This window comes from Pseudochaenichthys georgianus, chromosome 15 (assembly GCF_902827115.2).
Source record: "Pseudochaenichthys georgianus chromosome 15, fPseGeo1.2, whole genome shotgun sequence".
Classification (NCBI taxonomy): Eukaryota; Metazoa; Chordata; class Actinopteri; order Perciformes; family Channichthyidae; genus Pseudochaenichthys; species Pseudochaenichthys georgianus.
In genome coordinates this window covers 35,980,696-35,992,512 of record NC_047517.1, presented here as the reverse complement: position 1 = coordinate 35,992,512, position 11,817 = coordinate 35,980,696, and positions in this window count along the sequence as shown.

Below are 11,817 nucleotides of genomic sequence, written 5' to 3'. Positions count from 1 at the left end.
CTGAAGAGCAACCAATCTGACCCAAGACCTGTGTTTTTTTACGATGACACATTGCGTTTGAGTAAATCGTATAAATCCAATTTGAACCATGCAGGTTATGTTAAAGCTTTGTAAAGTGATGTATCGTACAAACTTTAATGCGACTCCACACTACTGAGGCTAATTAATTCCTGATGCAGTCCCACCTATCATCAGACTGTGTAGGTCGGATGATGCCGTATGCATTGCCACATGTCGTATCTACAGAGTTGGACATATTTGTCTTTACTGGGTTGATATAAGTACCAAATATTATACAATTACTTAAAGGTGGGGTAGGTAAGTTTCAGAAACCGGCTCGAGATACACTTTTTGTTATATTCCATGGAATGCTCTTAACATCCCGATAGCAATGAATATCTGAAGTGCTTTGACAAAAAATCCACAAAAAATCCGGTAGGCCATCCAATCCGTTTAGCCGGCCCGGCTAAACGGATTGGATGGCCTACCTGCCTGCCAGCCTTCCATCGGGGCACAAACTTATCTCGTGCCCTCATTGGTCATGTGCGCGTTCGTGTGTGTTGGAGGAGGGGCTCTGTGAGGAAGTGGCAGATTTTCTCCGGTTGTGTATTTTCAAATTCTTGCGATCTCGAGCCGGTTTCTCAAACTTACCTACCCCACCTTTAAGTTACATATACAGTAGAGCTGTTGTTCAGCAGACACATTTAGGAACCAAGGCAACTAAGCACACAGCTAATTTGGATACACATTGCAGGTGGAGAAGTTGTAAATTGTGTTTAAAACCATAACTCAACACCTACTGTAGCACATGATTGATGTCAGTCAGCAACACTTACCGTAAGATAGAAATTCTACCTTAAAGAACATGTTTCTCATTCGACGCAGACTCTGGGAGAGTCAGAGAGCTAAGAGGCTAATTGCTGGATGAGGAAGGAGACGTCTGTAACCTTTCACTGCAGATGAGAAGCAGAAACATAACAGCAAGTCATTTATACAAACCTCTTCCTGCAAATATGTTGCCTAGCAATCCATTACTGGAGTGAATGCTGTAGTTCAGAAATCACTTATCTTCATTTGCTATTGGCAACTGCAGCTGAGGTGCTTATACCATCGCCATAGGTGTTTCTATTCTTTCATTATTAGTATACCTTTTTCAAGTTCCAGTAATACATATAAAGTTTACCATTTGAAGATGTGTATCCCGCTAGAACATATTTACTTGAATTCAAATAAGAGCAAATTGCTTTTTACTCAATAGTGTTTTACTGCGTGTAATTTTCTCTTGACACACCGAGAAAATGCCTTCAGGTTCATTCTGCGCGTGTAGCAGTTTAACGTTCAGTGATGGGATTTACTTGAAATCTTCTTGCCCAGAAAGGAAATGAGATGCTGCATAAAAAACAAACACACACTTATTTCCTGCAATTACCTTCACAATGCTCGCTGAAATGCATAAGCAATGAGCAGAAACACCCCTCACTGACATTCAGAGAGTGCTTCTGAGTGCACTCCTCCCGTGTCTGATAGAGACAATTCCCTCTCAACTTTAGACTCTGGACACTTTTCATTTCTCTCTGTTTCTTCAAGTCCTCTGTGGGATTTCAGTCACTGGAGTGTGTTCTCATGTCAGATAACGCCGCTGCGATACCAACCTGAGCACATGTGTGTCCTCGAGGGTGTGCATGTTAGTGTGTGTGTCCTGAGATAAGGAGCTAATGGCCATGTGTGAACATCAGGACAGGCGTGTAAGGGAATACTAAGCAGCGACGCAGTAGTGTGTGTTTGTGTGGCTATAAATGTGGTTAGTAGTGTGTCTGTGTGCACATGTGGTTTCAGATAAGGAAGGACTCACAGTCACCGGCAGTGAGAGTGCTCACGCCAAAGCTAGTGTTTCAGTCCAGAGAGAAGAGGCAGAGGAAGTGTTGTCGTCTCTCATGTCACTTTGTAGAGGCCTCTTAGATTTGGGAGCTGTTGGCTGGTGATGGATGCTGAGCTGTAGACGCTGAGGTGTTTGGTTAATCAGCCCGAAGCTAAATGATAGGTATTTCTGTATTTGTGATGCTCATTCTAACAGAGTGTTGTGCTGTCACTTGCTGAGAAGTTTCACCCTGACACCTTTTGTTCTGTGAACGGGAAATATGAGGATTGTTGCTTTAACACATAAACGAAATGACTCATTGGGCGCCCAACCATGCTTGTTGGAGCTATATATCTCTTTATATTATTTAATAGTTTAACATTTATTTTCTTGCTGTTTATAGTGTTTATTATTATCATTTATTTATATGTATTCTTAGTTAGCGTCATAAGTTAAAGTAGTTTCTATGCTTTTATTTTGAAGGCATGTTTTGGGCACTGGGTGATTAGAGCACCTGGTGTAATTGTATATATTGGAGACAGGTGGAGGTGGGAGCCAGAGCACTAGTAGGCACACGGTTTTTTACCAGGGTGTTTCAAGCCACACAAAGGAAAGCCATCGGAACGGCTTAAGGAAAAGAGGTATAGGAAACCTGTTCATTGTACGATTATTGGAATAAAATGCACAACGGATAATCTTGTCTGGACCTGGATCATTGCCCTGCGTAAGATCCGCTAACTAGTGCCTCAGCGGCTGTTAAGTTATCTGTTTTAGTTCTATATGATTTTGGCCGCTACAATGCTTTTTGGTTACATTATATTATCATCGTCGTACGTCGGGGTAAACCTGTATCTGTCAGGAAGGAATCCAGATGTATTAACCCAGCTACAAAAAGTGAAGCGATGAAACTGAAGCCTGCAGGCTATACATCTTAGTTTGGGACCTATTGATGTTTGCTGGAGGCCAGTCCCTCTGGTGCTCTGGCTCCCTACACATCATCACTCTTCAAAGGGTCCTGTCATCATCATGGTGTCAGACTCCACTCAGGTTGCGGTTCTCTGACACTCTGCTTCCCTGGGGGTCGTAGTTTAGACAGAATACAAACAAAACTGTCTGTAGCTGCAGGTCCAGGTGTTAGTAGAGTATTAGCAGCTTCAGCTTTACCTTAAAAGCATCTTCTTTATTGAATTATTCTTGAGTAAGCTGGGGTGGAAGCTGGAGTGGAAGCTGGGGTGGAAGCTGGGGGTGGAAGCTGGGTGGAAGCTGGGTGGAAGCTGGAGTGGAAGCTGGGTGGAGGCTGGGGTGGAAGCTGGGGTGGTGGGGGGGCAGACGAGCAGCAGCAACATGAAACACAGCAGCAGGAACATGAACGCAGCAGTAGCAAGTGAACACAGCAGCAGTGGCAGAATAGTGAGGCAGAGGCAGGAAGACCTGGCAGCTTCAATAGAGCGGCATGTTTAGGAGAATGTGTTTGGTTGGTTGTCAGAGGGACGAGGTGCCTCGCGTGTTAATGTATCATTAGTGCTCGAGTTGACTGCCTGAACTAGCTCGCAGGCTTTGCCCCATTTCATGCATTTGCCTTTTAGTCTAGGGGGGAAGGTCTAGGTAGGGCTGCTCCAAGATTCCTCTATCTTTTTTTGGCAGATCCTCCTTTATAATTAATTCTATTATAAATAAAATGTAATGTGTTTTTATTTGTAATCAGAAGCTCAGGTTTGGTGTTTAAATTACAAGCTGAAGGGTTTTATTTTGCCTTGTGGCTGTAAGTGGAGAGGGAGAACAGAGTTGACACTGATCAAGGGTATAATGACGGTGACGAAGATAAAGAAGGCCCTGGAGATGATGAAGACGATTATGATGATAAAGTGGATCAAGATAAATGAAAATAAGTTAATGAAGAAAGATTAGAGTCATGGAGAAGATATTGATGATGATAGAAATAAAAATAAGATGATGATAAAGAAGATTATATTGTGATCAGAACATGATGGCAATAATAAGGAATAAAACATAACGAAGGACAACATATAGACGAGGATGAATGAAACGTAACACACAAATACAGCTGACATTCTTCCCTAGTCCTAACACATTTTTATTTTATTACCTTGCTTGTGAACATGTGTAAGAGTTGTTTGCTTGCAGTACGCTTGTGAAACATCAATGAATCATTGTAATTTCTAACCCTGTGCTTAACCCTTAAAAATCACTTAACTTTTCACTTAACCTTGTATATCTTTACTGTAAAAGAGCCCTTGGCATAATTTAACCGAAGATCTACTGGAGCTGTCTCCGTATTCCTTCAGAGTTATCCACGATCGGATCCCTCTAACACTCCTCGCTGCCATGAGAGGTAATTAGATCAGATGCTGTGTCTTTATTAATTTGCGTAACAGAAGTGTTATTGGTATCAGAGGCGGCTGACATTGAACACCGCAGGACGCAGCTGAGTCGAAGGCGACCTTTAAGATGCCACAGAGATAACGTTTAATGACTAAGTTAATGAGATGAAAGATGTAGCGCAGAAAGAGGAGTGAACACCTGCAGTTCCTCCAGAGTTGCTGAAGAAATCTCTCTCCTTACTTCAGTGTTATGCTAGCTTAGGTACGTGTTGGTTATTCAGAACAGCCACCATGCAGCTAGGTGTCAGGGTTTGGGCGGGATGTTGGACACAAAAGAAGTAAAGAGAGGATGGCAGGTATATATATTACACAAAGTGAGCTTTTATTCATCACAATCTGATATACAAAAGCAGGCTATCACAAAACAGGGGGACCAGGCAATGTGGAATCCAACAAAGAATAAACTGAACATGCACAGAGCAGGAATGGCATGAGGAACACGAGTAGGAACATTGACACGAACACAGGGGATCAGGAACCAGACGGGGACAAAGGCATCGGACTGACAAAGACAACTTAACAGAGTCATATACTGTATAGCATTGGCGAACCGTGTCTATCACAACTGGACCTTCTGTAGAGACACACACCCCCCGCCGCCGCCACCCCCGCCGTCGCCCCCCGGCGTTATAATGTCCGTCTTTTCACTGAATCGTCGTCTTAAAGGGTACTCACACATTCCGCAACAACTTCATCTTCACCTGTTGCCCTTGTCATTTCAACGTTAAAAACAATAAAACGGCATGAATTGCTTCGTCGCATTCATCTAGATCCTCTGTCTCGAGCCAGTTAACTAGCGGGCCTTCTAGAGCACCTGGAACCGAGGGGAACTCTGAAAGAACACGCCCATTGGCTTCAAATCAATATATGATTGGTTGATCAAACTGTCAGTCCAAACGTACGCTCTCATTCAGTGCGACGGCCAGGGCATTCGATCAAGGATGTAGAATACCTTGGTTGAAGGATATTCTTCCCAGAGACCCAGAACAAGATCTGATTGGTTGCTTTCTTTTCTAACACAAAACCACTGAAATGCGAAGTGCATGGTCAGGACTCCCTGGAAGAAGAGATCTTGTATCTCAATGGGACATTCCTGGATAAATAAAGGATAAATTAAAATTAAAATTAAAAAAATTAAATGGTCCGAGAAGGAAAAACAAATCAACGTAACACTGTAATATTAGAGATCAACAACACAGATACGATTTTCATTTATTCATTTTATTTATATAATTAAATCGATTGTTTTATCCGAGAGTTCCAGTGTATTCTCTGAATACCTTGAAGGCCCTGATGGTTCGCCACTGCTGTATAGAGATGGGACTAATCACATTAACACAACAAAGCTGGAGTGGGCAGGTAAGGACACAAGGATCTGAGCTAACACATACGGATGCTAATGAGAGAGGTCCTGAGATGGAGCTTTGAGGAACTCCACACTTCATATTTGTCCGCTCAAATGTGTAATCATCTATGGCCACAAGATGATCCCTGTCCTTCAAAGTAGCTTAAAAAAGAGGAGGATAACAAGTGTGTCTTAATTTCTTATCATTATAAATAAATACAAACTTTTGAACATGAAAGCATGTAACATTCCTCAGTAGAGGCACAACATATGAACCTGAAAATTAGCACTAAATCCTCTTTAAAGTCTCTGGGTGTAAAACAGCGGCAGCAGGATGATGTTTAGGAGACCGTTGTTTCAGCACCCCTGTTCTGAAATGCCTGCCAACTCCTGTCAATAACTGCTGATCAGTAGCACACTGTTCCACCTGTGAAATACGGCTTCAGGAATCAATAAGGCGAAACATTAGAGGGAGATCGTCAGAGCTCAAGTATTCAACAGGTGATTATGTTTTAACGTTTCTTCGGGGGCAGAGGGCGTAACACAAATACAGAATGAAGTATGACTGCAGCAGTAGTGATGGCAGTGAGATGAAGAAGATATGTGTGTCACTGACCTGCACCACACACACACACACGCACGCACGCACGCACGCACGCACGCACGCACGCACACACACACACACACACACACACACACACACACACATACCATGTATACATCACTTCAGGGGACATTACATTGACTTACATGCATTTCCTGGAGACTTATCCTAACCTTAACCCTAACCAACACATGCCTAATCCTAAACCTAACCAAGTCTTCACCCTAAAATTAATGATCCCCCTTATGGGGACCTCCAATTTGTCCCCATAAGGGAAGCCAGTCCCCACACGTGACTATGTAAACAGATTTAGGTCCCCACAAGTATAGTAATGCTAGACCACACACACACACACACACACACACACACACACACACACACTTTCCGACTGGCCTCAATATCATGGATAACGAAGTGAAGTCCCTTCTGTATAAAAGTTATTTTGCAGTGTGTTAGTAATGTGTTGGCCTCTGGTTTCTGTGCCTCACGTTTCTTTATGGTGAATATCGTTGTATCTTCTCTGATTTGGTTCAATTGAAAAGCCTGAGGATGTTTTTGCTTAAATGACGAAAATTAAAATATTTATGCAATGAGAGCCATTTTCTGTGACAGTAAAGAGTCATGTTCTTGTTCATGTCATTAAGTAGTAGCTGCCAGCTATTTTGAAGACGTATGCTGTTTGATTCAATATTCAAATGTATCTAACTTCTTTTTTAAATTATGAATATGGAACATGGACTAACATTAAGCTCTTCCTCTAGTGCACTTAGGATTTTGTGGTGATTTGTCCCCTTTATTCATGCATCACTCCGCTTCAAATGCGTCGTTCAAGGGATAAAGTCAGTTCAATCAGGAGAGACGGTTTTGATGTAAGAATACATATTTATTGCCAGGGATACACAATGAATGTAATGGAGTTTTGGCGATTAGGCCCCGTTGTGCAGGAGAATCATTCGGGAGGGGAGAACCGATCGGATGAAACCCCCCGGGGTCTAGACCCTGGTGGTGGTAAATGGATAGTTGGGGTCGGTCTGAAGGGGAGTGGCGTAGCTTGACCCTGGTGGTGGTGAATGGATGGTTGGGGTCGGTCTGAAGGGGAGGGGCTTAGCTACACCCTGGTGGTGGTAAATGGATATTTGGGGTCGGTCTGAAGGGGCGGGGCTTAGCTACACCCTGGTGGTGGTGAATGGATAGTTGGGGTCAGTCTGAAGGGGAGGGGCTTAGCTTGACCCTGGTGGTGGTAAATGGATAGTTGGGGTCAGTCTGAAGGGGAGGGGCTTAGCTTGACCCTGGTGGTGGTAAATGGATAGTTGGGGTCGGTCTATGATAGGCTTGTGAGAATAGAGCGAAGTGATAGGTTAGCTGGGGAGTGACGCCCCCGATCACTTATTGAGAGGAGAGAGAGTAACATGGAAATAGTGAATGAAGAGTAAGGAAGGCCTTCCTGGTTGAACTTGCGCTGAGCTTCATTAGTGTTTTCCAAGCCAGTTCAGCAATTACAGTCTAATTTTCCATTCATGAGCCAGATTCTGTAACCTTCTGTAACTCTGCAGCTGAGGGGGTTTCAGTTTTCTGTCTTTGTAGATGCGATGAAAGTTAAACCTGCCCAACTCAGAGTAAAAAAGGATTTGCTGAAGAGTTGAGCTCTTTCGTTTTCCAAGACTGTAATCATTGGTGTTAAATCCTGTGGTATCTTGGTATATTCAAAAAGCTCTTTATGTTTCTCATACTGCCTGTGCTGCAGCACCTCTTTTCACCCTCTGTCTGAAACCAGAGCCCAGTCTGCTGTGATTGGTTAGCTGGCCGGCTCTGTTGTGATTGGTCAACCGCTTAGAGATGTCCCGCCCCTTAGCCTATCACCTACATTGTGTTGGAGCGCTAGCCAATAGAAACACGGGTGTAGTATGTTTTGTGTTATGCATGTATTGTTCACATTTATGTTTAGTGTTTCTTTTTGTCTTTGCTTTGTTATAACGCCTTGTGCGGAATGCTTTGGCAATACTATGTTCAAAATGTGGTCATGCCAATAAAGCCCTTATGTATTGTATTGTGTTACATAGTGATGTCACTATCTTCCAGAAGTAAACAAAGGAGTCCAATCGAGGCATTTCAGGCATATATAACACACTACAGGAAAGGGAAAACCTTTAGGGCCTCTTTAAATTGTAGCGCTGCTCCAATAGAGGAGACGTTTCTTTGTGATGATGGGAGCACCAGACTTGTCTTGTGCTTTCCAAGGTGCTATTTATGTTTTCCGTGCCCTTGTCCCAAATTAGTTGTTGGTGAGCCTGTGAGCACACTTAGGACATGCATCAGTGAACACAAGAGCAGCCCCAACAGGAAGGACAACTGCTGTTTCTGACAATTTCCTGCATGGACACTTTCTCAACCTTCAAATTCAACAATATATGCAGAGGGTCAGGCCCTCCCAGCAGGGGAGCGGACAACACACACTTTGTGTTCAGAGCAGACACCCAGTGGACTTAATCTGTGTCGAAGGAACATCACCTGGAACTTGAGTTTGTTTAAAGTTATCTAACTTTGCATGGATTTCTTTATGTGATTGGTACAATGGAACGTTTTCAGATTTGCCCGTCAGATTATTAATATATATTTTTTAAATAGTTTGATTTTGTCAATGCACTTTTGTTAGATAATGCAGTTTTGTCAGTTTACCTTTTATCCGTAGGGAGGCTGCGGCTCAGTGGATAGTGTGCTGGACTTTGAATCAGGGAATAGCGAGTTTGAGTCCCACTGCAGTCAGCATGTCGTTGTGTCCCTGAGACACTTCACCCCAAATTTCTCCAGTACTGTCGCTTTGGATAAAAGCATCTAACAAATGACATGTAATCCATTTTGCAAGCAAGTAGCACCCAAATGTAGTCGATGCAATTGAATACACTACCCTTGTATCGTGGTGTTATGTTAAATGTTTGTTTTGCGTGTATCATGTCTTCACTTTTGTCCTTGTTTGATGTTGCAAATGGAGCTGCTGTGATGCAAGTAAAGTTTCTGACTTTATCTGACAATACATTATTATCGTATTGCAATACATACTGTTTCATACATGATAACGGCAACTACTAACTGAACTTAACAGCACCTCAATAGTAGTGGATTACGCTCTACTGTAAGTGAGTCACACACTCTATACTGTATAGATATTTTGCACAAATATATTGACTGACATTTTTTGGATGGATAAGCTTCAGAAGGCAAGAGTCACTTCGGTGTACCAGATGTCTGCTTTATGGCTCCCATGAAGCTGGAAGCATTGTTTTGCCGCCTGCAGGCAGAGGATGTGCTGATTCCCACAGCTCAGAATCAGTTTGACAGACAGGATCTTTGCTCGGGCCAGCAAGGCGTGTAAGGAGGCAGCCAGACAGGTCAGAGCAGAAAACACCAGACCGGTCTGATGAAGTGCAGTGCCACAATTCACACTCACTCAAGTCAAAATAGCTTACGGACATTTCAAAAAAGTTAGTGAGATTGCTGCTGAAAACTTTCAAATCCTGCTCCTCAATTGTTAATTAAAGATGAATACTCGAACCCACATACTCAAGTCCCTAGGCTGCCCCTATAGTAGTTAAAAAGGAATACATTTAATTGAACAGAAGACGTACATATTTCACTGGCATTGATAATGTTTTTTTAGGAGTGAGAGAAAACATTTCATGGCAGTTGAAATTAGAGATCCTAATTATTTTTAAGATGTTTAATGATTATTATTATTATGACTGAAATACTTTGTTTTTTTCTGAGCAATAGTGCTGACCAAAACTGAGTGCTTTACTAAAAGGGTCTTTCATGCACTCAGAATGTCACTTTGTATAAAAAACGACGTCTAAATCTCTGACATGTAAATCGTGATGTAACTATACATTGCATGCACTATTTATGCTGCTCTCGCTTCTCTCCTTTTACCCTGATATAGCATCACAAATTAAATGAGTGCAGAAAAAAAAGCATGCATTTCATTACAGTTTCAGATTTCCAAACAGAAAAAGTATATTATTCAGATTATTAAAACAAATGCACATATTTAATTGGAAGCAGCGGCCTTGACTCTCCTTGGTCAAACTATGGATTGAGGTGCAGGTCTGCAAAAAAGACCATTTATTTTGAGGATTATGGTTCATGTTTGAGGCCAAAAGCAGGCCTTTGTGTGATTACGGTGCTCGGAGATGCATGAATACTGTATTGTGAGAGATGCACAGTGAGATGCACTGAACTGTGAATGACCAGGACTCTGTACTGTATATCTATTGATGAAGTGGAAGAATATGCTCTCAGCTTGATTCAACCCCATCTAGTGTTGATATTTCAGGAACATGGCAAAGTGGATGCTATGGATGTAGAGAGGGATGGATGAAAGGATACTGGTGAGGCGATAAATAATGATCAGACACGTGTCAGGCGTGTGCTGAGAGTCCTGAGAGCTTTATAGTGCTCTCAAACTCACAGAGCTTTCATTGTGAGAGCTGACAGAGTGAGGGAAACTGATGATTCACAAGCCAAGGGGCTGTGGAGCTAAAACTCTTTCAGCAGGCATTATATCCAGTCCTCTGTGTCCATGTCTGTGTCAAAAGTTCAACAAACTTTTCGGTGTGTCTGAAAACACCGTAAGTCAGAGAATAACCTCACCAAAAGTGCAGTCCATTGACGAACAACTGAATAATTTATGTTCAAGTCTGTTCTGTGTTTTTAAAGATAAACATGGAAGTCAAGTAAAGCTAAACAAGCTAGGCTAAGCTAAGCTGGCAGTTGATGATCCACTGAGACAGTGCCTGTGTAACCTAACATAACAATCCATTAGCATTCTACTTATTTCTCTGGAGTGCTTAGCTATCTTATCTTACCAATAGTGATGTTATTAGAGCTGTATTAAGCTTAGTTGTTCCAATGCAGAGCGAAAGAGAGTTCAGAGCTAATGCTACTGCTAAAGCTAGCAAGAGGAAAAAGCAGATTTACACATTGATTTTTCATTTTCTAGTAGGTTTGATGTTTGATGAGATGAACGCACATCTAGGTTCGGAAACAAACCAAAATGAAGAAGAGATCCTTACATGGGGAGTTGTTTTGTGCTCTGAGTGCAGATGTTTTATATTCAGTGAGCTGGTGAGAGCCCCGTATTTTAATAAAACGGTTGATTTGCGGTGAAACTGCAGGAAGACATTGCCGCTCTAAGAAAAGACATCTCACATTGTTTCCATTGTATAGGACTGTCAAATAAAGAGTGCACCACTTTGTTAGACTCTGATCGATACTGTGGTCATCAGTTTGACATTTTAAGTGTCTCAGTGTGTGACTTGACTGCTGATTGAGGTGCAGATTGATGGCCTTCAGTAGAAAATGCACCACGTTATTACGCTTATATATTTCTTCAGAGGCTCAGGGTGAAGAGTCTCTTTGTTTTATCCTGTGAGGCTGATCAATAATAGCATTTCTCTCCAGTCTCTATATACTGCAGTCACCTCTAATATGAGGGTAATACAACATTTGGTACCACTTTACAATAAGACTACCCCAATAAAGGATTAATAAAGGGTTTATAATTAGGTTATGAATTAGGTTGTAAACACTTTATTAATCATTAAGAACCATTTAT